Source organism: Myotis brandtii, unplaced genomic scaffold (assembly GCF_000412655.1).
Source record: "Myotis brandtii unplaced genomic scaffold, ASM41265v1 scaffold48, whole genome shotgun sequence".
NCBI classification, from domain to species: Eukaryota; Metazoa; Chordata; class Mammalia; order Chiroptera; family Vespertilionidae; genus Myotis; species Myotis brandtii.
Genome location: NW_005368341.1, coordinates 10,111,366 through 10,133,548, shown reverse-complemented (window position 1 = coordinate 10,133,548; position 22,183 = coordinate 10,111,366). Strand labels below are relative to the sequence as shown.

The 22,183-nt window shown below is 37.8% G+C and overlaps 1 protein-coding gene across 1 annotated transcript in view; it reads left to right on the top strand.

Moving 5' to 3' along the window:
* The first annotated feature begins 6,320 nt into the window (after window positions 1–6,320).
* Window positions 6,321–22,183, top strand: part of RUNDC3B (RUN domain containing 3B) — a 90,948-nt gene continuing 75,085 nt past the window's right edge. The window contains exon 1 of the mRNA XM_014547604.1: window positions 6,321–6,432. The gene's annotated coding sequence lies outside the window, so the exon portion shown is untranslated. The remainder of the gene's footprint in view (window positions 6,433–22,183) is intronic.

Here is a 22,183-nt window from a genome sequence, read left to right as displayed (position 1 = left end):
CTAAAACTGATATTGATTATCATAGTAATATATTTACCCTATTCCAGCTATAATGTATAGGGAAATAAAAATGTAAAACATTTATTTAGTACACTGTAATTTAAAACATTAGAAATATTGACAAAGTTTCTCCTTTGGAAAAAACTTATCAAGAACAGTTTGAACACTGCTGTACATCTGAAACTAATAAATAATAAAAAATTAAGAGTAGTTTGAATAGTGCTTTCCTTCTTCTCATTGTATAATTTAATATATGGAATAAGCATATTTTTATGCCATGGCAAATGGACATATTCCCTTCTAGGTTTAAATCAGTTTTCAACACTTTATCCTTTGCACTTTCAAAGTTGTGAAAATCTCTCAGAGGCCCAATACTGTGAAGTGGTTTGTCGATGTCTCTTCCTTGGGGACATCTTCATCCTTTCGTCACAACCACTTTACTCATTTATGTTTGCCTTCAATAAATTTCTCTGGCTGCATATCTAAATGATCTTGAACAGAAGAAGCAGTGTTGTTATTGCCATGATCAACTATTTCTTCCATAAGTCCATTTGTATCTGATTCAAATTTCACTTCTAGCGTTATCACTTTCCATTTCTCTGCCATGTTTTCATCTTTGTTGGCCCATCACTCATCAATAATTCATTTTCATAAAACAACATGTGGGTTTATCACCAGGAGACAAGAAGGCTACACAGCTATAGGCTTTGATTTCTGTGCATGAGCTAATAGGTGCAAAGTGACCAGTCCTAGACAGACTTTGAAAAAAGTGATGTGATTGATCACTGATCAAGACCTATATTTGTTATTCACATGTGATCCTCTAACTAGAGAGCTAGCAACATTTTATGCAATTACTCACAGTTAACATATAATAGTATTCTAATAGAAACCATGTTGTTATGAGACTGGTATTATTTAATTGTAGTAACTGAAATTAGTGCATATTGGAACTGTGCCAAGTATGGACTGACTTATTTATTTATTAATTACAAACAAAATAAACCCATTACATGTTAGCATAGATAATATATTTTAATGAGAACTATTATTTTCCAAAATAACAAAAATGACAAGAATAGCACTGTTTTACATCTTTGCAAATATCTTTAATGTTGTGTTTAATAGAAGATAACTAGATTCTCATATTGCTTCTGCTTTCAGTCTATTCTGATATATACCATGTAGTCTCTGGAAAACTCCAAAACACGCTTCATAAAAAATGGAACCAAAAAAGCAAACAATGTCTTATAATTGTTAAGAAAATAATTTTGACCTTTCAGACTTCTGGAAGGGTCTGGGTTCAAGATACACTTTGCGATTCTTTGTATACAATGAAATCACTTTTATCTTATACAAATAGAATGATAGTAATTATATATCCTTGAGAAAATAATTACTCAAATAATTTTCATTCTTTTTTGGTTCTGACAAATAACCTTGTCTAAGAAAAGTTGAGATAGTAACATGTAGTTAAACATTAATCTATCTGTAACAACAACTGGAGTTCAATGGAGGAAGCTATTACATAAAAGGGAAAAAAATCTAGGAAGTAACATTGATGAAGTTGTTCTCTTGTACCAGAAACATAGTTAATTTAGATGAAATGCATGACTAAATGAATAGAAATAAAATGGTAAACAGAAACCAGATTAAAAAGGGACTTGAAAACTTATTTTTATTTCTTATGTCCATTTCACCAGAAAAATGTTGCACATCCTCAGTAAACTTTGAGGATACTACACCAGAAAAAATGTTGCAAATCCCCAGAAAACTTTGAATAAGAATAATTAAGTAAGATGTTCTTGTCCAGTAAGATATAAATTTTTAGGAAAAGTGTTCCTAAAATGAATAAACAAAAACCACACATCTTCACCTCCACCTTTGACCTAAATGGAAGGACAGTTCTGAATGTCAGAGTGTTTCTCTATAATCTTTATTAGGTGGAATGGAGTAGGAAAAGCTGACTCAGCAATCACAAGGAGGAGTAACTTACTGCTTTAGAAAATCACAGCATCTCAGATATTAATGCACATTGGTGAAATAAACTGAAAATTATACAGTGGGGCCTTGACTTACGAGTGTCCCGACTAACGAGTTTTTCAAGATACAAGCCGTCTCTTGGCCGATTTTTTGCTTTGAGTTGCGAGCTAAAATTCGGGTTACGAGCCAGCTTCAGATACCCCACCGCTAGTTGGCGCAGGGAACGTCACAGTGAACGCCACAACATCAGCCCAGCATCACTTGTCTCACTCGTTCACTTTATGATTTGACATACGAGTAATTTGAGTTACGAGCTCCGTCACGGAACGAATTAAACTCGTAAGTCAAGGCCCCACTGTATTTAAAAAGATAAAACTAACAAAGTGCTTATTTCATCAAAAGAGCTAGGTTAGAACTCAACCACCTATAACAGTCTGATGAGATTTTAGTCACTACTGTCCTTCAGGACTAATACAAAATTACCTAACAAATTATCTACTTTGTAAAATGCAATAGCCGTGGAGAGTAACACGTACATTTCTGTAGCATCCAGAGCCATATACAGATCAATAAGTAGTCAATAAAATAAGTCTTTTATTATCATGTTATCAATAGTTTATATTCCTATAGAAGACAATATCTACATGACAAAAACCTAAGATGGTGAGTCTCAGAATGCTAAATTACTTTTAACTCAAACTCTCCCTAAAAACTAAAACAAAAGCAAAATCCAAATATCACAAAGCACATCATTACACACAATTTCTTTTATTTCCAAGCAGAAAGATATTTTCAGGGTGAAAAAGCAGTTTAAATAATTTATAATATATCAAAGTGAATAATGCAGAAAAATAATATTTCTCAGCTTTGTTTCACCAATTATACCCTGTTCTCCTGCCAACACAAAACTAAATTTCAGAAGGTGAATTAGATCCTTAAGTCTAGCTAGCCAAGTCTTCCCACTCACCACTTCTCTAGAATCGTGTAGCTAGCTCCATAATTCCGGAATCTTTTTGTCCATAACACAGTAACTAGCTAAGATGTGCTATAAAAACCAAATCTGTAAAACGAATTTTAATACATTTAAAAAATATCACACAGATGCTGAGCTATTTCCTGATAATGATGATGTTAATATTAGTCATCTATTTCTTGAAGAGGACTGGTTTTCAAATAAAAAAATGATAATTTGATGAATGTCTAAAAATATCAAATCAAGTCTAAGTAATAGCTTTTACATAAGAACTTGAAAAATATAAAAATTACATAAAAGGGCCTTACAATTAAGTGCAGTTCTTTTTTTTAATTTTTCAATTAAAGTTGATGTACAATATCATATTAGCTTCAGGTACACAACCCAGTGATTAGAGATTTATATAATTTACTAGAGGCCCGGTGCACGAAATGCATGCACGGCGGGGAGGTCCCTCAGCCCGGTCTGCATCCTCTCCAATCTGGGACCCCTCAGGGGATGTCCGGGACCACTGGCTCCTAACCTCTCACTTGCCTGCCTTATTGCCCTTAACCACTCTGCCTGCCTGCCTGATCACCCCTAACCTCTCTGCCTACTTGCCTGGTCGCCCCTAACTGCCTTTGCCTGCCTACCTGGTTGCCCCTTACTGCCTTTCCCTGCTGGCCTGGTTGCCCCTAACTGCCCTCCCCTGCTGGCTTGGTCGCCCCTAACTGCCTGCCCCTCCTGGCCTGGTCGCCCTTTACTGCCCTCCTCTGTCAGCCTGGTTGCCCCTAACTGCCCTCCCCTGCCAGCCTGGTAGCCCCTAACCGCCTCTGCCTCGGCCCTCACCACCATGGCTTTGTCTGGATGGATGTCGGGAAGACATCTGGTCTAATTAGCATGTTACCCTTTTATTAGTATAGATGAAGTGATCACCCCAATAAATCTAGTCTCTATCTGACACCATACATAGTTATTACAATATTATTTTTTAATCCTCTCCTGAGAACATTTCCATTTATTTTTAGAGAGAGTGAAAGAGAGAGGGAAAGACAGAGAGAAATATTAATGTAAGAGAAACACAGGGCCTGGTCTGGGGAGGACCCTGCAAATGAGGTCCATGCCCTTGACCAGAATCGAACCCAGGACCCTTTGGTCTGTAGGCTGATGCTCTATCCACTGAGCCAAAATGGCTAGGGCTACAATATTATTGACTATATTCCCTAGGCTGTACTTAACATCCCCATGACTATTCTGTAACTACCAACTTGTACTTCTTAATCCCATCAACTGTTACACCCATCCCCTCACCCCCTCCCATCTGGCAGCCATCAAAATATTCTCTGTACCTATCAGCCTCTTTGTGATTTGCCTGTTCATTTTTTTTTTAGATTTCCCATATAAGTGAAAGCATATGGCATTTGTCTTTCTCTGTCTGACTCATTTCACTCAGCACAATACCCTCTGGGTCCATCCATGTTGTTGCTGATGGGAGATTTACTGATTATTTATAGCTCAGTCATATTTTATTGTATATATGCACTACTACTTCTTTATCCACTCATCCATCAGTGGACATTTAGGTTGCTTCCATATCTTGGCTATTGTAAATAATGCAGCAATGAATATATGAATGCATATGTCTTTTCAATTTAGTGTTTTGGATTTCTTTGGGTAAATACCCAGAAGTGGAATTGCTGGGTCCTTCTTTGTCTCTTATTATAGCTTTTTTTAAAAAAGTCTATTTTGTCTGATATAAGTATTGCTACTCCAGCTTTTGTTTGTTCATTTGTTTCTATTTTCATAAAATACTTTTTTCCATTCCTTTACTTCCAGTCTCTGTGTGTCTTTCAATCTGAAGCAGTCTGTTGTAGACTGCATATGTAAGGATCTTATTTTGTTATCCATTCAACCACCTATGTTTTTCGAATGGAACATTTAACCCATTTGCACTTAAAGTAATTGTTGACACACAAGTTTTTATTGCCATTTTATTATTCATATTTTTAATCTTCCTTCTTCTTCTTAAAAAAGACTTTTTAACATTTTTTTGTAATTCTGGTTTGGTGGTGATAAACTCCTTTAGCTTTCTATTGTCTGGGAAGCTCTTTATATGTCCCTTGATTCTAAATGATAACTTTGCTGGGTAGAGTAATCTTGGTTGTAGGTCCTGCTGTTCATCACTTGAATATTTCATGCTAATTCCTTCTGGCCTGCAAAGTTTCTGTTGAGTAATCAGCTGACAGTCTTATGGGAACTCCCTTGTAGGTAACTAATTACTTCTCTCTTGCTGCTTTGAAGATTCTCTCTTTATCTTTAAAATTTTAATTCGGATGTGTCTTGGTCTGGGCCTCTTTGGGTTCATCTTGTTTGGGATTCTCTGCACTTTCTGAACTTGTATGTCTATTTCCTTCTCCAGATTAGGGCAGTTTTCTGTCATTATTTTTCAAATAGTTTTTTAATTACTTGCTCTCTCTCTTTTCCTTCCAGTACCCCCAAGATGTTAATGTTGGTACACTTGATGTTCTCAAAGTTCCCTTAAAATGTCCTCATTTTTAAAAATTATTTTTTCTTTTTGCTGTTCTGATTGGGTGTTTTATACTTTCTTATCTTCCAAATCACTTATTTGATCCTCTGTTTCATCTCCTTTACTGTTGATTCTTTGTAATATATTTTTCAATTTCATTCATTGCCCTGAAGGAATTTATATTTTCATAAGATAAAGATAGACAACACAAATAACGGCAGTAAGATAAATTGTAATTGTCTCTGGAGGGAGATACAAACAAAATATTAGTTTGCTAGGAATATGTTAGAGGATAATCCTTCACTGAAGCGATGTTATCTGAATGGAGTCTTGGAAAATGTGTTGATTTTTGGCAGTCAGAAATAAGATAAAAGACATTCTGATGAGAGGAAAAAGTATAGCCTACTTTACATATTTTTAAGTCTCCCTATTTATAGCTCATAAAAACTTTGGATCTACATATCATGAACACTGACATCGAAGTTTATTAAATGTTGTGCTTCAAAACTCTTGAAAACATTTTGGTCTGATGCTCAAATTTCTTACAAGTAGTGTCATAGCTTTCAAGTATTTTGGAGTTAATAATTTAGGTCTTTTTTAAATTCTGATTTTAATAACTGTGAGGACAGTGGCTTAGTATAATCAACAGATAGTAAATATATAAATGAAAAGCCTGATATTTCTGTAAATGTTTCTATTTACACAGTGAATTTGAATAGAGGGAGTTTTTAAAATATATAATCTTATAAAGTATTTCTCTAATACCTCCCCAAATTGCTTTCTTCCTGTTTTTGCTACTTGGGTGAATAAATCAACTCTGCTTAAAAACAATAATAATCTCCTTTTTTTCATAGGTTTTCTGTAAAGACCCTGATTGATCGGTCCTGCTTTGAGACAATTGATGATTCTTCTCCTGAATTTAATAATTTTGCAGCTATTTTGGAACAGATTCTAAGTCACCGGCTAAAAGGTAATAGCACAAGTGTATTATTTATCTCCCAACAGCTCTCTTTTTAATAAGCTTGAAGTTTTAGAAACGATACAGTCTGGTGTGATTTAGATAGCAACCATGCCAAATCATGAGAAGCATAAAAGTGATTTTAGAATGCATAATCTTTTGGCCTACGTTCCTGGGAAAGAATCTCTGTTCTCAGACGTGTGCCCATTTCCAGGATGGATTAAAAATACTGAATGTGTACTTTGAAACTCTTATTTATAGTCATAGTAAACTGTGATTCATTAGATTTTTTTCATTAGAGAAAGAACATATGTGCAATAAAATAAGTCAGTATAAGAATTTATAAGAAAAGGGTTAAATAATGTCCTTAGTCTATTAGCTCTTCAATATCAACTCCAGATGTTAATAGAATATGTAACTTCCATAAATTTACTATAATGAAGATTACTTTAAAAAATTGTTTTGTTCTTTTGTTGTGAAATGTGTTTAATGAACATACAGAAAGTACATACAATATATGGGTTGATTATGGAAATAATTATAAATTCCCAATCTCCCACTCCCCTCTACTCACACTCTAAGATACTCTTACATGATCACAACCATATTCCTTTCCCCAGCGTAATCATTATCCTGATTTGAAGAATGATCATTTCTTCGCCCTTGTGTGGTTCCCAGAACCCCTTTTCCTATATGGTTCCATAATGAAGTTGGGATATTCACATACATGTTCATGAATGAGAATGGCTTATAATTTTTTTCCTATTGTCTTTGTTGGGTTTTAAGATCAAGGTTTTGCATAAAATGAGTTAAGGAATATTTCCTCTCTGTCTATGTTTTGGATGAGTTGTATGAGAATTATCTGTTACTGAAAGTTTAAAAGAATTTTCTGGTAGAGCCTCTTGGGCTTTAAAATTATTTTCTTACATGTATATTTTTTACTATCATTATAAAAAACTACTCATTCAAGCTTTTTAATGTCATGATACTATTCAGGTTTGGAGAATTATAACTTTATAAAAATTAGGTTGGTCATAAATCATGTTCTTTTAACATTATATAGTCTTACTAATTTTTAAAAATTGACTTGAATCAATTACCAACACAGTGGTATATTAAAATCTCTAAGATAGTGGATTTCTCTATTTCTCCTTATAGATCTGTAAATATTTCCTTTGTCTTTGAGACCATATCCTTAAGCACATAGAAATTTAAATTTATTAAGACTTCTTGATAAATTGAAACTTTAATCACTATAAAGTGACCCTTTTTTTACTCTTTTTTGGTATTAAAGTTCATTTTGTCTGCTCTTAATATAAATAAATAAACATTTTTTGTGTTTAATATAAAAATAATGAGTATATTAAATGCCACATGCAAGGAGCAGAGTCACTTTCTATAAGTAATTAAAATAAAAGCTTAAAATAAAAGGTAGCCCATCTCTAAAGATTAGTAGATGGTATTTTAATCAATTTACAAAGAAGCATCTAGGCATTAAATTTGATTGCTTAATCTCTGCTTCATTAAACTTTGAAAAAGTTTTAGCAGTAAGTAGGTTAAAAAGAGGTATGTGAAAAGAGATGCTCTACTTTGGTTTTCTTAAAATAAATCCATAAATACATTTACATCAAAAACATAAATCTCAAAATTTAAAAGGGAAGATGGGAGCTATATTCTTTCAGAGTTATAAAATATTTTTAATTAAAAATATAGATCTAAACTATAGCTGATAATAGCAAGATATCAATATAAAAGCCTAAGTGACAGTTAGGACCGAACAAACTGGAAAACCGGTACGACTGGTCGACCAGTCACTATGATGCGCACTGACCACCAGGGGGCAGATGCTCAATGCAGGAGCTGTCCCCTGGTGGTCAGTGTGCTCCCACAGCCAACCTCCCATAGCCCCTCCCCCCGGCCGCCGGCCCCCATGTTAGGCCTCGATCGCTGGCCAGGCCAAAGGACCCCACCCGTGCACAAATTTGTGCACTGGGCCTCTAGTTATATAGAATAAATATTAGTAAGAATAATAATTTATTACATTAATTCTGTAATCTAGTCTTCCTAAAGGAAACTTGATCATTAGATGTTTTCAAAGTCTTTATTATCTTTACAATATTAATGGCATAGTTTCAAATCAGTACTCTGTTTTGGTAATATAACTTATGAGAGTCTCAAATTTAATCTAAAGGTTCTATTCTCTGCTTTTTGATGTTAAAATAAACAAATTTTACTATGAGTATTTATTAAATCACAGTTTAGCAGTCCCGTGGGTTTGTGAAAAAGGGTTGAATTTAATTACATAGAGAAACAAAATCTGAATTCAGTCGGCCCTTTGCAGTTTAAAAGGTGGTCCATATAATCACTAATGCTTTTCTATTAGAAGTTGATTATTTTGCATTTAAAAATGGTTACTTTTTTCTTATGTTTGCTGTTCTGTATTTCTTAAATTTTCTGCCATTAATATATTACCTTTTATTAAAAAGTTTTTTTAAAGCAAAGGATATGAGAGTATTTTTTAAAAATATATTTTATTGGTTTTTTACAGAGAGGAAGGGAGAGGGATAGAGAGCTAGAAACATCAATGAGAGAGAAACATCAATCAGCTGCCTCCTGCACACCCCCTACTGGGGATGTGCCCGCAACCAAGGTACATGCCCGTGACCAGAATTGAACCTGGAACCCTTCAATCTGCAGGCCGACGCTCTATCCACTGAGCCAAACCAGTTAGGGCAATATGAGAGTATTTTGAGATACTGCCATGGTTTCTATATTGTGTGGTGATTATATTTTTATATTTTATTTATAAATTTATAAATGATACCTGACTAAAAAACACATGTAATATATAGAGCCTGATGTTTCTAATGTTCACAAGTTGTTTTTTTTAATCGGAAGATCTTAATTCCTGTGATATACCATTTAACATATGATTGATCCATTCACAAAATACATAAACAACTATCAACAGAAAACAATTAGGCCATGTTGAGATATCCATGCTGAGTGATCAGATGGACTCTCTACCACAAACTGGACCCCTTCTGCGCACCTGCCTGCCATCTTCTGAGTCATGTCTCAGCAAAATATAGATCAGAGACTTTTCGAATTACGTCTAATGGTTAATGTTATTTCTGAGAAGCCAATGAACTAAACTGTGTTGAAAATAGAATCTCTAGTTGATTTATGATGCAAATTTCACTAGTATTAAGGCAGTAAGAAAGATGATACAGTGAGATGTGTGTTAATTTTTTAAGCTATGTAAGATTAATAATTCAAAAGTTTTATTTTTAAAAGTATATTTTTATTGATTTCAGAGAGGAAGGGAGAGGGAGAGAGAGATAGAAACATCAGTGATGAGAGAGAATCATTGATGGGCTGCCTCCTGCATGTCCCACACTGGGGATCAAGCCCAGGCATATGCCCTGACCGGGAATCGAACCGTGACCTTCTGGTTCAGAGGTCAATGCTCAACCACAGAGCCAAGCTGGTCAGGCAATAATTCAAAACTTTTCAAAAACATTTCCTGTGTGTGTGTGTGTGTGTGTGTAGGGGAGCGGGGGGGGGGATCGGGATTGAGCAAAAAAGGAAAAAAAAAAAGAGGAAAAAACTCATGGACAAGGACAACAGTGTGGCGATTACCAGGGGGGTAGGGAGTGGAAAGGAAAGGGGGTGGGAGGAGGTGGAGAGGGTATTGGGGGGATTAATGGTGATGGATGGAGACTTGACTTGGGGTGGTGAACACACAATACAGTGTACAGATGATGTGTTGTAGAATTGTGCACCTGAAACCTGTATAATGTTGTTAACCAATGTCACCCCAATAAATTCAGTAAAAAATGCTTTATATTAAAAATTATAAAATGAAATAACATAAAAAATAAAAACATTTTCTGTAGATCAAATATTGTGGTCACTGTCATTAATATATATATGAATCATGAAATGGTTCTGTCACTTTCAAGAGAAGGTATTTTAAAGATTTAAGTGTGTAGAGACTTACATATATTATTTCTCATTTTTTAGTGTTCTAATATGTAGCAAATAGATCTTATTTTTGGAGAAGTTACATGATTATTTTTGGAGAAGATAGTACAATGTGTTCACTTAAACTTTAGTTATATAATTAATTTTTCCAAGTACTAATTTAAAATATATTACTTCATGGGTTTGTAAGGTTTACTTTCCTTAAGCTATTTTTTTTTATTTTTGAAAGTGAAGAGCATTTAGTTTAATTACTAATTTTTTCCAGAGAAAGATAAAATCTAGGCACAACGTAGGCTATTCTGACAGAGGTAAAGTGGGGAGCTGAAACAGTTATCTGCTCCGCCCCTTAGTCCCCATTATAGGAGCAAAGGAGGCTTTTAAAATAACCTACAGTAATCTTGTCTGCAGGGATCCTGAAATAAAGGTGCCCTTTTTTTTCTGGATTATAGCTGCAAACTAGGAATTAATCACAGAATATAGAATTTGGAGACTCCAGGTCATCAGTTTGTTAATTTTTAAAAATTTCAATTACAGTTTACATTTAACATTATTCTGTATTAATTTCAGATGTACTGCATAGTGGTTAGACAGTCATGTACTTCACAGAGTGGTCCTCCCAATATTTCAGGTACCAACTGGCTCCACACAATATTACTGACTATATTCCCTATGCTGTACTTTACATCTCTGTGAGTCTTTTGTAGCTACCAATTTGTACTTCTTAATCTTTCACCTTTTTTCACCCAGTCGCCCCAAACTCCTTTCCCTCTGGCAACCATCAGTCTGTTCTCTATGTCTATGAGTCTATTTCCATTTTGTTTATTCTGTTCTTTAAATTCTAAATATAAGTGAAATCATTTGTTATTTTTCTTTGTCTGAGTTATTTCACTAGCATAATACCCTCTAGGTCCATCTATGCCATCACAGAAGGTAAGATTTCATTATTTTTTACTAGTGGCCCAGTGCACGAATTCATGCACACTGAAAGTGAATTAAATAGAAGAAATATTTTTTAAATATATTTTATTGATTTTTTACGGAGAGGAAGGGAGAGGGATAGAGAGTTAGAAACATCGATGAGAGAGAAACATCGATCAGCTGCCTCCTGCACACTCCCCACTGGGGATGTGCCCGCAACCAAGGTACATGCCCTTGACCGGAATCGAACCTGGGACCCTTGAGTCCGCAGGCTGATGCTCTATCCACTGAGCCAAACCGGTTAGGGCGAAGAAATATTTTAATATTGCTATTTGTCCTGCTCCCTGATCACCATCTCCTTCTTCTGCCTGCTGGCACCTGCATTGGCAGGCCTGGCGCCACCCGCTCGCTAGCCCCGCCCCCCGCCGACTGGTCACTCCGCCGTTTGATCAATTTGCACATTACCCTTTTATTATATAGGATGCCTGAGTAGTATTCCAGTAGGTATATGTACCACAGCTTTTTTATCCACTCATCTAATGATGGGCACTTGGCTTGTTCCATATCTTAGTTATCTATAATAATAAAAGCATAATATGCTAATTAGACCGGATGTCCTTCCAGATGTCCTTCCTTCTGGATAAAGCTGCAGGAGGTGGGGCCCCAGGCAGAGATGGCAGAGGTGGCAGAGGCCCCCGGCCACGGTGGTGGCGGGTGGGGGCCAGGGCCAAGGCCCTTGCATGGATTTCATGCATCAGGCCTCTAGTTGTAAATAACGTTGCAATGAACGTGGAGGTACATATATTCTTACAGATAAGTGTTTTGGGTTTCTTTGGATATATCTCCAAAAGTGCAATTGCTGGGTCATAAGGCATATCTATTTTTAACTTTTTAAGGAACCTCCACACTTGTTTTCCACAATGGTTGCACCAATCTCCATTCCTACCAATAGTGCACTTTTCTCTACATCTTCGCCAATTCTTGTTATTTGTGGATTATTATTGATGATAACCATTCTGACATGTGTGAGGTGGTATCTTGTGGTTTTGATTTGCATTTTGCTAAAGATTAGTGATGATGAGCAACTTTGCATATGTCTATTGGCCATTTAGATGTCTTCTTTGGAGAAGTGTCTGTTCAGGTCTTCTTGCCACTTTTTAATTGGGTTGTTTTGTTTTGTTTTTGGTTTGTTTTTTTAGTTGAGTTGTATGAATTTTTAATAAATTTTGGATATTAACTCCTTATGGGATGTATCATTGGCGAATAGCTTCATGCATTCAGTAGGTTGTCTTTTCGATTTTGTTGATGGTTTCCCTTGCTGTGAAAAAACTTTTTAGTTTGTTGTAGCATGTTTATTTTTTCTTTTGTCTCCCTTGCCCAGGAAGATAAATCAGAAGAAAATATTGCTAAGAGAAGTATCTGTGATTTTATTGCCTATGTTTTCATCTAGGAGTTTTATTATGGTTTTAGGTCTTATATTTAAGCCTTTAATCCATTTTGAGTTTATTCTGGTGTAAGAAGGTGGTCTGATTTCATTTTTTGAACTTCAATTTTAAAGCATAATCTTTCTCTCAACCCCATTTCCACCTCTTATTCTAAAAACCAGCGTAAATGCAGAATATATAAATGGGATGTCTTGTTGAAGCAAGGCGAGGAAATCAGGCATTTTGCCTGCTCAGCAGTAGTTGCACTCCCCCCCCCCCCCCCCCGACCTGCTTTCTGGAACTCCACAGCACCATTTCAGTTAGCACCACAGATAATAGACTAAATATCACTACTCTAGTCTCTCTCCTACTGAAACAATCCATTTACTGATATTTCTTACTGGTGGATATGCAGTTGTTATTTAAATACTTCTGATTTTTTTAGCTTAGGATAGCTAAATAGTTTACATTTTTGTGCAGCTGAAATTGTTAGGAAATTCTATGTATATGAATCCAAACTATCTGACTGTGCTTTCCGCCACCTTTTCCAACTGTGAGGCTAATTAATATTAAAATATTGCTATTACATAACTCTTTCTCCTCAGTCCCCCCCATTTTTTCTACTAGGTAAGGCATCCCTAGTTCCTTCAATCTTCCGGAATCACCATAATCTTAGTTATCCTCCTGGTGTATCACTGGTTTGTTAGTATTGCTCTTAAAAATCTGGTACATAAACTGAGTAAAATGCTTCAAAGAGGTTCACCTTTGTATTAAGGCCAAGTGAAATCCCAAGGATGTTCAAAAATTGACAATTGCTTATCTTATGTTTTAGGTTCTCTAAATTAGTTGTCTGAGCTCAAGTTTAATAGGAATAAATGCAGTATTATTTCTTTTATTATCCACTCTTTAAAGATGGGGAAGATGGTTGTAAAAATGAAATTTAAGAAGACTTCTACTTGCAGGAGATGAAGTGGGCATTCTTTTCTCTATTTCTCCCACTAAGTATAACCAATTCAACAATAAAGAAAGAAAAGACCTGTTTCTGTGCACAATAACAAGGGTGCATCTCAAATGCATTATGTTAAGTAAAAGATATGAGACTCTAAAGGCTATATACAGTATGAGTCCATTTATATGACACTAGAGGCCTGGTGCATGAAATTCATGCACTGGTGGGGGGACCTCAGCCCAGCGTGTGCCCTCTTGCAGTCTGGGACCCGTTGGACATCCCTCTCGCTCCTTACCTCCCTCCTGCTCGCTGCTCCTTAGTGCTGCCTTGGAGTCAGGAGAGGCTTGCGCCACCACTGCTGCGCTTGCCAGCCATGAGCCTGGCTTCTGCCTGAGCAGTGCTCCCCCTGTGGGAGTGCATTGACCACAAGGGGGCAGCTCCTGCATTGAGCACCTGCCCCCTGGTGGTCAGTGTGCTCCCACAGGGGGAGCTCTGCTCAGCCACAAGCAAGGCTGACGGCTGCCAGTACAGCAGTGGTGGTGGGAGCCTCTCCCGCCTCCTCAGCAGCGCTAAGGATGTCCGACTGCAGCTTAGGCCTGCTCCCTGCTGGCAAGTGGACATCCCCTGAGGGCTCCCAGGCTGCCAGAGGGATGTCTGACTGCCAGCGTGGGCCCAATCCCCCAGGAAGCGAGCCTAAGCCAGCAGGTGGTCATCCCCCGAGGGGTCCCAGACTGCAAGAGGGCACACGCTGGGCTGAGGACCCCCCACCAGTGCATGAATTTCATGCACCAGGCCTCTATCCTATATAATAAAAGGGTAATATGCAAATTGACCCTAACAGCAGAACACCTGGGAATGACTGGTCACTATGACACACTCTGACCACCAGGGGGCAGGTGCTCAATGCAGGAGCTGCCCCCTGGTGGTCAGAGTGTGTCATAGTGACCAGTCATTCCCAGGTGTTCTGCTGTTAGGGTCAATTTGCATATTACCCTTTTATTATATAGGATAGAGGCCTGGTGCATGGGTGGGGGCCATCTGGTTTGCCCTGAAGGGTGTCCCAGATCAGGGTGCGGGTCCCGCTGGGGTGCCTGGCCAGCCTGGGTGAGGGGCTGATGGCTGTTTGCAGGCTGGCCACAACCCCCAGCCACCCAAGCTCCCAGTGGAGGCTGGCTGGAAGCAGGTATCTGGGATTTATTTATCTTCTATAATTGAAACTTTGTTGCCTTGAGTGGAGGCCACAGCGGGCCAGGGCAGGCGGGGAGCTTGGCTTCCTCCCTTTCTGGGGGAACCAAGCCTCCTGCTTGCTCCAGCTCCGTGGCTGCCAGCCGCCATCTTAGTTGGGTTAATTTGAATATAGTCGCTATGATTGGCTGATGGCCATGGTTTGGGCGTAGCGGAGGTGCGGTCAATTTGCGTGTTTCTCTTTTATTAGATTAGATTCTAGAAAAGGCAAAATTATAGTGTAGAGAATAGGATCAGTAATTATCAGAGGTTAGAGGTTGGGGGTGAGGTTGATTTTATAGTGTCTGCATGAAAGGATTTTTTGGGGTGGTGGAATTGTTATGTATCTTATAGTCCTAGTTACATGACTCCTTGAAAATTTACTGTAAATTAAAAAAATATATTTTTTATAACTCCCTCAAATTCAATTGCTTCCCATTAAAACATTAAAATATTGGGAGGATCCCACTTTTTCATTGTAATACTTAAAATTTCCACTCCTTCACTCCCAATTACTTTAGGAAGTTAGGTAGTTTTTCATAGCCCATAGTAAAAAGCAACCTCAGAGAGCATTTACCACTACCCTTCCATGTTTTTCTTGACTAAATGTAACTCCTTTCCTTTGCTTTGGACATGAATCAGCATGCGTTCCCTAATCTTTTCACATAGTAGATGCCTTAAATTGGCACTTAACATATGCCTTCCTCTTTGTTTCTTTTTTCCCTTTCCTCTTAATCTTTTCCACACATACATACGTGATTTATTCCATTTGTTCTCTTATTTAGCAATCCATATAAGCACTATGCTAGTGTCTTAGTATTCAAAGATTATTAAGGCATGTTTTCACATGAAACTCAGTCTTGGAGGGCAGAAGGAGGATACATTAACACGTAATGGTGTATAATAGTGTCATTGAGTCATAATAGAAATATTAATGAGCGTGATGTAGCACAAAGGGTGAGTAATTCATCCTGTTTGGATGGGTCAGGGAAGGCTTCACACAGGAAAAAGGCATAAAAATGCCTCAAATGAAAATTAAAATTTTAAATGTCACTTGTGACTTTGGGCCTGACAGCTTAAGAAAAATAATGAAATTTAGTAGTAAAATGATAAGGAACAATCTTTTAACCTTCAGCTAGGTAATATTGAGATGGGATACAATAGTGAATTTTGTAAAGGTTTTGTGGAAAAATCACTGATTAAAACAAAAATATAGAATATCTTGAAGCATCCAAGGTTATATGTAGCTGGTAAATTTAGTTCAGTGTCTTTAATTGCATAGGTAGTAAAATTAGCTAGTTTAGAATACAGAATTTTAAAGTTGAGTAGTAAATAAGTAATTGTAGAATCATAGAAGACCAGAGACTATCAATTAGTAATATACAACTTACTAAAAAATGATCAAGTATAATGAGACACTATGTCACATTTCCTATGAATTAATGAGTTAATTATATTTACTAACATTGGGGTTTGCTAACTTACATTCAATTTAGATTTTGCCTTGATTCTGAACATTTTTTCGTTATACTTGTGTACAGTGAGTCCTTTTGTTCTTGTTTTTAAATTTCTGTGCTTTAGCATCGTCGGTCTTTTGCTTTTTCTTGACTGTACCAGGCACATTTATACCATAGTTCACCATTGCACTGTATATTCCCACTGTATGAAAAACACTTCTACATATCTGAGTGGTTAACATTTTAAAGTCTTAACTTCTAACATATTTTGTGATTTACTAATTATTATTGTTTATTATCTTTCTTTACCTCCACTAAAATGTAAGCTTACCTCAGGGCAAAGATCTTTGTTTTGTTCGCTGATGTACCTCAGATCTCTAGAATAGTGCCTGGGAAGTGGTAGGCACAAAGTGAGTATTTGTTGGGAAATAGAATTCCTGATGCAACAATAATTTCTGTGTTGTTGTTTTTTTATTTTTCTGATAGCATCTGGATTCAGACTCTTAAAATGAGTTAGAATGCCTGTGACTTGACATTTTAGAATTTCTCCAATCCAATTGAACTGTTATGATACCTAAGCTTTTCTCAGGAACACTGGCTTGAACCTCAAAGCTCTTCCTGACTTAGATGATAAACAGTTACCTCCCCATGGGGCCACCTTTTGAAGTGCAGTATAAACACCCTTAGAAACAATGGGTAAAGATAAACCTTTCCATTCGGCTTTTGAATTTTCTTTGTTAATTTTTGAAGGTTTTCCAACTTTTGATTCTTGGTGTGCATACAAAATGAGACTTGAATTGTTTCTGGAGTAAGATATGAATACAACTCACCCAGTAAAAGCCATATACGCAGGCCAAAACATGATAAAATAGATAAGAAAGTGACTCTGAAGGTTACCAGAGTTTGGCTTTTAGACAATGGACAAGACTGCCACTCTGAGAAACACCCTTTAAAGTTTTGTACCTGGAAATTTAGGAAAGCTTCAGCAGATTTTCTGTCTCCAAAAATTAGAATATTCAAGGAATTCTTGAAACATCCCAAGTTATATGTAGCATGGTAAATTTAGTTCACTGTCTTTAAATTGCATAGGGAGTAAAATTAACCTATGTAGAATATACTAAGTTTAAGGTTCAGTAGTAAATAAGTTTGTAGATTCTAAAAACAGAAAGCCTTAGTCCAGTGATGGGGAACCTATGACACGCGTGTCAGAGGTGACACACGAACTCATATTTTTGGTTGATTTTTCTTTGTTAAATGGCATTTAAATATATCAAATAAATATCAAAAATATAAATCTTTGTTTTACTATGGTTGCAAAGATCAAAAAATTTCTATATGTGACACGGCACCAGAGTTAAGTTAGGGTTTTTCAAAATGCTGACACGCCGAGCTCAAAAGGTTCGCCATTACTGCCTTAGTCTCTAAACCAAGTATGGTAAAAAAGGCTAGTGACTGGAAAAATTAAGTAGCACTCAAATTTCCATACCCTTTATGTATTTTTTCCCTTGAAAAATATTGCTACACTTTGTTTATTCTTAAGCTTGCAGTCCTCATCGTTTCCTGTTTCTCTAATAACTTTTTAAAAACCTCTTTTTTCATTTTAAGATTTTTATCCCATACCAGCCATATAGGTAGACTACTTGACTTTGCTTGCATTCATATTTTTAAGGGAAGAAGGAAAGAAGGAAAGGTATAAAGCTTTATTATAATTCCTTAATTTAACCTCTTTCTGTATGTATACATTTCTCCTCTTGGGCTACCAATCAGTTTTTGTCTTCCCTCTTTTTCATAATCCTCATAAAAATGACAAGAGGTTCAAGTTACAAAGCTAAAGTATTCGGAAAAGCTTTCAGAAATCCCAGATATAATTGTAGCTGGTAACTTTGTATATCTATCATATATATATATATGCCTATGAATGTGTATGTATATATTTATATCTTTTGCTATGATCTGTATTTTGCCCTTTGTATATTGGCCATACTATATTTCCATTTCATTTTGTTTTTTAGTGTCTTAAACTTGAAATTAAATTTACATGACATAAAATTCACCATTATAACCATTCTAAAGCATACACAATTCATTGATTTGTAGTATATTCAAAATGTTGCGCAACTGTCACTATTATTTGGGTGGTGACCACATAATGCAGTGATGGTGAACCTATGACACGTGTGTCAGAGGTGACATGTGAACTCATTTTTTTGGTTGATTTTTCTTTGTTAAATGGCATTTAAATATATCAAATAAATATCAAAAATAGAAGTCTTTGTTTTACTATGGTTGCAAATATCAAAAAATTTCTCTATGTGATCCGGCACCAGAGTTAAGTTAGGGTTTTTCAAAATGCTGACACGCCGAGCTCAAAAGGTTCGTCATCACTGACATAATGCAATATACAGATGATATATCATAGAATTTTACACTTGAAATCTATATAATTTTATTAACCAACTACGGGCCCTGCTCACGAATCCATGCGCGAGTAGCTCGCCACCGCTTGCCTCAGCTCGCACCCTGCCCTCTGCTGCTCATAGCTCTCTGCTGCTCATAGCTCGTGCCCCACCCCGTCCCGCCCACCACGAGACCCATCAATGCACCTCTGGGTGGTCGTTACAGCGTGATGGCATGATGACCACAGGCTTTTTATAAAATAGATGTTACCCCAATAAATTTAATTTTAAAATAATAAAATTAAATTATAAAGAAATTAAACATATAAACATTTAATATTATATATTTTATGAAATAGTGTAAACAATAAAATATATATTTTACAACAAAGGTTTTATTTCAATTGCAAATGAGAATCTTTTCTACAGATAAGCACTCCTTGGGCCACTTGGAAATAATGTGAGTTTTGTCTTTCAGATATACTGTGTGTGTGTTAAGGATTTACAATTCATATGAAAAATATTCACCCTAGGTATACTGCGTATTTACTATCTCATTATTTTTCTTATTTCTGAAGTTGCTAATGAAAACTCATAACCAACCAGGAAAACTAACTGATTTTTTTTTCTACATGTTAGATTTTGTCTGTAGCCAAAGGAGTAGATCAGCAAGAGGCTACAGGGAACAGATGTGCTAGGTCTAGGCAGGTATTTTCTGGATCTAACCTTTCCCATCTATAATATGAAAGAGGTATTGAAGTTTGCAGGTAATTTGGAATCTACTGGACTATCATTTGATCTAGAAGCTTCTGGTGGCTTATGGTCCAAGCTATTTGCAGTAGCTTTCCCATATGAAAGGCCTGTCCTGCCTCAGGCTTTAGATTATCCTAAAAGCTCTCAAACAAACAGCAGCTGGCATCAGCATGCCCCATACCTATCAATAAGAGGCCCAAGACCCAGCACTAGCACCAGCCTGTCTTACTTCAGAGCTGGGCCTTGCCTAGGCACTTTCAAGCCCAATACAAGCAGCAGCCATCTGCAGATCTCTGCCGGGTAGCCCCAGGCAGTGGCTGACTTTGCACCTCCCAGGAGGCCCCAAAGCCAGTACACCTGTTGGACAGCTCCAGACCATACCAGATTACAACTCTATACATCCACAAGCGACACACTAAAGGAGCCGATTCAGTAAACACTGAAGTCACATTGAAGCAAGTCCTGCTCCATAGGGGCGTCTCCTACACAGCAGCTCTTCCACTGTAGTCACAGCTTGTCTTCACAGCCAGTTGGCCTGGAGGTCAATTCCTCCCAGTGACGCCAACAGCAATCAAGGTTCAACTACAAGACTGCCCACACAGAGGCACACCTAGAGAGCCCAGCTCAGGTGACTGGGGAGGCTGAGCCAGTGGGCCCTACAAGACACCTACTATACAAGGCCACTCTACCAATTCCAGGAGACATAGCAGCCTACCTAATACATAGAAACAAACACAGGGAAGCAGCCAAAATGTGGAGAAAAAGTAACATGTCACAAATGAAAGAAATGGAAGCAAGCAAACTACTGGATACAGAGTTCAAAACAATGGTTATAAGGAGCCTAATGAGAGATTCAAGGGACTTAGTCAGACTTTTAAGGATCTTAGTGAAAATTTCAAAGACATGAAAAAGGACCTGTCAGAAATTAAGCATACATTAACTGAAATAAAAAATAATTTAGAGGGATTCAACAGTAGAGTTAGAGGGTTCCAAGAATTAAATCAACAATTTGGAATATGAGGAAGCAAAAAATACCCAATCTGAAGAGCAAAAAGGAAAAAGAATCCAAAGATATAAAGATAGTATAAGGAGCCTCTGGAACAACTTCAAGTGTACCTCATGGGGGTGCCAGAAGGAGAAAAGAGAGAGCAAGATATTGAAAACCTTTTTGAAGAAATAATGACAGAAAACTTCCTCTATGTGGTGAGAGAAATAGACTTACAAGTCCAGGAAGCACAGAGAGTCCCAAACAACAGGAATCAAAAGAGGACCACATCAAGACACTTCATAATTAAAATGCCAAGGGTTAAAAGCAGCAAGAGAAAAGCAGTTACTTACTTACAAGGGAGCTCTCAGAAGACTGTCAGCTGATTTCTCAACAGAAACTTTGCAGGTCAGAAGGGAGTAGCAAGAAATATTCAAAGTGATGAATAGCAAGGACCTACAACCAAGATTACCCAGCAAACTATCATTTAGAATTGAAGGTCAGATAAAGAGTTTCACAGACAAGAAAAACCTAGAGGAGTTCATTACCACCAAACCAGTATTACATGAAATGTTGAAGGGTATTCTTTAAGAAGAGGAAGAATTTTTAAAAAAGATGAAAAAAATGAATAATAAAGTGGCAATAAATACATATCTATCAACAATTGAATCTAAGAATCAAAATAAACAGAAGGAATCGAATGAACAAAATAAACTGATGAATAAAATAGAACCAGAGGCATGGAAACATGGAACAGACTGACGAATCTCAGAAGGAAGAGGGAAGGAGAGTGGGAAGAGGTTATCCAAAGATCTTATATCATACTAGAGGCCTAGTGCACGAAATCGTGCGGGTAGGGTCCCTAGACCTAGCTTCCTGCCATCAGGGCTGTCTTCTGCTGTTCGCCAGTCCCAGGCTGAATGCCACCTCCGCTGCTGGGCTGTCAGGCTGTTGGGATCACCAGTTCTTCCCTGGCTGCTCAGGGGCTCAGGCCTGCGGGAAAGTGTGCGCTCGTGACTTCAACTCCATGCACATGTGCTGCGCTGGCTGCTGGTGGAACGCATGGCCAGCCGGGCGCACGCGCATGGAGTTGAAGTCACCAGCGCCTGTTTTCCCGCAGGCGGAGCCCCTGAGAAGCCGGGGATGAGCTGGTGATCCCAACGGCCTGACAGCCAGCCTGGTCCTCCTGCCACCCACCCTGATTCCCCCGTTCACCATCGCTGATCCATTGGAGCCTGTTGGCCGGGGGCAGGGACCAAGAGGTCAGCCGTTCAGCCTGCTCACCAGTCCCCAGTCCTGCCCTGCTACCACACGTGGGCCAGGGAGGGGAGGGGGGATTGGGACCGAGAAGTGGTCAATGCCACCTCATGGCAACTGGTCGAGTGAGTGGTCATTCTGATCGTGACACTTATGGCCTCTGGCCTTTTATTATATAGACTAGAGGCCCGGTGCACAAAAATTTTTGCACTGCGGGGGGAGGGGGGTCCCCCAGCCTGGTCTGTGCCCTCTCGCAGTCTGGGACCCCTCGGGAGATAACGACCTGCTGGCTTAGGCCTGCTCCCGGGTGGCAGAGGGCACGCCCAATCCCTAGGTGCAGCCCCTGGTCAGGCTCAGAGCAGGGCCGATTGGGGAGTTGGGGCGCCACCCCCTGTCACGCACAGAGCAGGGCC